At 34.7% G+C, this 5,287-nt stretch overlaps 1 pseudogene; it reads left to right on the top strand.

Annotated features, from left to right (window-relative positions):
• The first annotated feature begins 3,414 nt into the window (after nucleotides 1-3,414).
• On the top strand, nucleotides 3,415-5,060 carry LOC123323377 (annotated as a pseudogene).
• Nucleotides 5,061-5,287: the final 227 nt, after the last annotated feature.

Raw genomic sequence — 5,287 nt, 5'->3', positions numbered from 1 at the left:
AGCAGAAGGAGTGGGAGAGGGAGAAGCAGGCTTCCCGCTGAGCAGGGAGCCCGATGCGGGGTTCGATCCCAGGACCCCGGGATCATGACCCGAGCCGAAGGCAGATGCTTAATGACTGAGCCACCCAGGCGCCCCTGTAGCATTATTTCTTGTTTTTCTATTCTGTTTCATTGATTTATGTGTCTATTTTTGTGACACTACCATACTGTGTTGATTACTTCAGCTTTGTAACATAATTTGAAGTTTAGAATTGTAATTCCTCCAGTTTTGTTTTTCTTTTTCAAGGCTGCTTTGGCTATTTGAAGTCTTTTGTGGTTCTATACACATTTTAGAATTGTTTGTTCTAGCTCTGTGAAAATTGCTATTAGCATTAAGATAGGGATTTCATTAAATGTTTGGGTTCTATAGAAATTTAACAATATTTGTTCTTCCAACTCATGAGCACTAAATGCCCACTTTTTTGCATTGTCTTGAATTTCTTTCATTAATGTTATAGTTTTCAGATTTTTTTCTCCTACTTGGTTAAGTATATTCCTAGATATTGTATTATATTTGGTGCAAGTATAAATGAAATTGTTTTCTTAATTTCACTTTCTGTTGGTTCATTATTAGTGTATAGCAATGCAACAGATTTCTATACATTGATTTTGTATTCTGCAACTTTACTGAATGCAGTTATAAATTCTAGTAGTTTTTTGGTGAAGTCTTTAAAGTTTTCCATAGATAGTACCAAATCATCTGCAAATAGTGAAAATTTTACTTCTTCCTTACTAATTTGGATGGATTTTATTTCTTTTTGTTGTTGAATACCTGTGGCTAGGACTTCTAGTACTATGTTGAATAAAAGTGGTGAGAGTGGACATCTTTTTCTTATTCCTGACCTTATGGTAAAAGCACTTAGTTTTCCCCCATTGAGTATGATGTTCATTGTGGGTTTTTCATAGATGGCCTTCATTATGTTGAGGTATGTTCCCTCTAGACCTACTTTGTTGAGGGTTTTTATCATGAATGGATATTGTACTTCATCAAATGCTTTTTCTTTGTTTATTGAAATGGTCATATGATTTTTATCCTTTCTCTTATTGATAGGATGTAGTATCACCTTGATTGATTTTCAGATATTGAACCACACTTGCTATCTGGGAATAAATCACATTTGATCATGGTAAATTTTTTTTTTTAGATTTTATTTATTTATTTAACAGAGAGAGACACAGCAAGAGAGGGAATACAAGTGGGAGAGGGAGAATCAGGCTTCCTGATGAGCAGGGAGCCTGATGCGGGGCTCGATTCCAGGACCCTGGGACCATGACCTGAGCAGATGCTTAACGACTGAGCCACCCTGGCGCCTGTTTTGTGTGTGTGTGTGTGTGTGTGTGTGTGTGTGTGTGTGTGTGTTTAATGTATTGTTGGATTTGGTTTGGCAGTACTTTGTTGAGGATTTTTGCATCTATGTTCATCAGAGATATTGCCTGTAGTTATCTCACTCTATCTATCTCTATCTCTATCTATTTTTTGTGTGTATGTGTTTTTATATGGTTTTGGTATCTGGGTAATACTGGTCTCATAGAATGAATTTGGAAATTTCCTTCCTCTACTATTTTTTGGAATAGTTTAAGAGGAATAAGTATTAACTTTTCTTTAAATGTTTGATAGAATTTGCTTGTGATTCTGTCTCATCCTAGGTTTTTGTTTGTTGGAAACTTTTTGATTACTGAGTGAATTTCATTGCTGGTAATTGGTCTGTTCAAATTTTGTATTTCTTTCCTGCTTTGGTTTTGGTAGTTTATATGTTTCTAGGAATTTATCCGTTTCTTCTAGGTTGTCCAATTTGTTGGCATATAATTTTAATAACACTCTCTTACAATTATTTGTATTTCTTTTGTGCTGGTTGTTGTCTCTCCTCTTTCATTCAAGCTTTTGTTTATTTTGGTCCTCTCTCTATCTCTCTCTTTTTGATGAGTCTGGGTAAAGTTTTATCCATTTTGTTCATCTTTTCAAAGGACCAGCTCCTGGTTTCATTGATCTGTTCTACTATTACTATTTTTTTTTCTTTTAGTTTCTGTATTATTTATTTATGTTTTAATCTTTATCATTTCCTTCTTTCTGCTGGTTTGGAGTTTTGTTTGTTGTTCTTTTTCTAGCTCCTTTAGGTGTAAGGTTAAGTTGTTTATTTGAGATTTTTCTTGCTTCTTGAGTTAGACCTGTATTTCTGTAAACTTCCCTCTTAGAACCACTTTTCCTGCATCCCAAAAGTTTTGGACCATTGTGTTATTAATTTCCATTTGTTTCCATGCAAGTTTTAAATTTCTTCTTTGATTCCTTGGTTGACTTATTTGTTGTTTAGCAGGCATGTTATTTGTGGTCTTTCCAGATTTTTTCTTGTGTTGTGTCCAGAAACTATGCATGGTATGACTGATCATTTTCAATTTGCTGAGACTTGTTTTGTGGCCTAACATGTGATCTGTTCTGGAGAATGTTCCATGTGTACTTGAAATGAATGTGTATTCTGCCATTTTAAGATGGGATATTCAGAATATAACTGTCAAATCCATGTAGTCCAGTTTATCATTCAAATTCACATTTTTCTTGTTGATTTTTTGTTTGGATGATCTGTACATTGATGTAAGTGTGGTGTTAGAGTCCCCTGGTATTATTTTATTACTATTGATTATTGTATTACTTGAAGTTTTTTATTAACAGTTTTATGTATTTGGGTGCTCCCTTTTTGAGTGCATAATTATTTACAATTGTTAGATATTCTTGTTGGATAGTCCCCTATATTATGATATAGTGACCTTCTTCATCCTACTTTGGAGAATATATTTACAAATAACATATCTGATAAAGGGTTAGTATCCAAAATCTATAAAGAACTTATCAAACTCAACACCTCAAAACCAAATAATTCAGTTAATAAATGGACAGAAGATGTGAATAGCCATTTTTCCAAAGAAGACATACAGATGACTAACAGACACTTGAAAAGATGCTCAACATCACTCATTATCAGGTAAATACAAATCAAAACCATGATGAGATAGAACTGCACACCTGTCAGAATGACTAAATTAACAACACAGGAAACAACAGATATTGGTGAGGATTGGAGAAAAGGGAATCCTCTTACACTCTTTGTGGGAATGCAAACTGGTGCAGCCACTCTGGAAAACAGTATGGAGGTTCCTCAGAAAGTTATGAGTAGAACTATCCTACCATCCAACAATTTCACTACCAGGTATTTACCCAAAAGATGTAAAAATGCTAATTCAAAGGGACACATGTACCTTGATGTTTACAGCAGCACTATCAACAATAGCTAAATGATGTAAAGAGCCCAAATGTGTGTGTGTGTGTGTGTGTGTGTGCGTATCCGCCATAAAAAAAGAATGAAATATTGCCATTTGCAAGGACATGAATGGATATAGAGTGTATTATGCTAAGCAAAGTAAGTCAGCCAGAGAAAGACAAATACTGTTTTCACTTATATGTGGAATTTAAGAAACAAAACAGATGAGTATAGTGGAAAGGAAAAAAAAAAAAAAGAGGGGGAAGCAAACCATAAGAGACTCTCAACTATAGGGAATAATCTGAGGGTTGATGGAAGAGAGATGGGCAGATGATGGGCTAAGTAGGTGATGGGTATTACAGAAGGCACTTGTGTTGAGCATTGGGTGTTATATGTAAGTGATGAATCACTAAATTCTACTCCTGAAACCAATATTACACTATATGTTAACTAGAATTTAAAGAAAAATCTGAAAAAAATGCAATGAGTCTCTTGTAAGCTAACATAGAGATGGGTCTTGTTTTTTTGTTTTTTTTTTCCTACTCTGTCTCCCTATGTTTTATGATTGGATCACTTAGCCTATTTACTTTCCAAGTAATTATTGTTAGATAAGTATTTATTGCCATTTTATTTGTTTTGTGGTTGGTTTTGTAGTATTTCTCTGATCATTTCTTCTCTTGCTCTCTTTCATGGTTTGTTGGCTTTCTTTAGTGATATACTTGTATGCTTTTTTCTTTATTCTTTCCCTATCAATTCCCGATTTTTTAAAAGATTTTTTATTTATTCATTTGAGAGAGAGAGAGTGAGAGCAAGAGCAGGGGGGAGGGTCAGAGGGAGAAAGAGAGACGCAGACTCCATGTTGAGCATGGAGCCCAACACGGGGCTCAATCCCAGGACCCTGGAATCATGACCTGAGCCCAAGGCAGACACTTAACTGACTGAGCCACCCAGGTGCTCCTCTATTACTGTTTTTTATTTGTTTGTTTGTTTTTAATTTGTGGTTACCATTAAGTTTGTGTGTAACATCTTCTGCATATAGCAGTCTATTTTAAGTTGGTTTTCACTTAAGTTGAAATCACTCTTTACTTCTCTCCCCCCAACCAGTTCTAGGTATATGATATCATATTTTGCATCCTTTTATTTTGTAAATCTCTTGACTGATATTAACAAATGCATTTATTTTTACAACTTTTTTTGTTTTTTTACTTTTCATACTCTTACTTATGGTCCTTCTCTTCCACTCAAAGAGTCTTCTTTTACATTTTTGTAAGGCCGGTTTAGTGGTTATAAAACAAAAGCAGAGGTACATATTGGTGGGAAAGGAACTGCTCACCGAAGAAGGTGGTTTATAGAACAGCTACAGCAAATGATAAAACAACAACAACAACAACAAACAAAATAAAACAAAACAAAACTTCAGTTCTCCTTAAAGAAGTTAGGGGGAAACATCATCTCTGATATTGAAGAAGTAAATATGTTCACAAACCAAGGAACAGTGATCCACTTTAACAACCCTAAAGTTCAGGCATTCCTGGCAGTGAACACTTTTACCATTACAGGCCATACCAAAACAAATCACCTGACAGAAATGTTACCCAATATCTTAAACAAACTTGGTGCAGACAGTCTGACTAATTTAAGACTAGCTGAAGCTCTGCCCAAACAACATGTGGATGGAAAAGCACTACTAGTTATCAGAGAAGATGACAGTGATGAAGTTCCAAATCTTATGGACAATTTTGATGAAGCTTCCAAGAATAAAGCAAACTGAATCATGTCAACTTCTGAAGAAGATAATACTTGAAGAAGTTACTGGGAGCTGCTATTTTAGATTATGACTGCTTTTTAAACTTTTGTTCATGGATCTAATAAAATCTACATCTCTAATATTTTTAAGCCAAGCCCTTTGGATACTACAGCTCTTTTCAGTTTTTGCTTATACACAATTCATTTTTGCAGCTAATTAAACTGAAGAAATCTGGGAATAAAATTTGAAAC

Source organism: Neomonachus schauinslandi, chromosome X, assembly GCF_002201575.2.
Source record: "Neomonachus schauinslandi chromosome X, ASM220157v2, whole genome shotgun sequence".
Lineage (NCBI taxonomy): Eukaryota > Metazoa > Chordata > Mammalia > Carnivora > Phocidae > Neomonachus > Neomonachus schauinslandi.
This window is presented reverse-complemented; position numbering and strand designations above follow the sequence as displayed.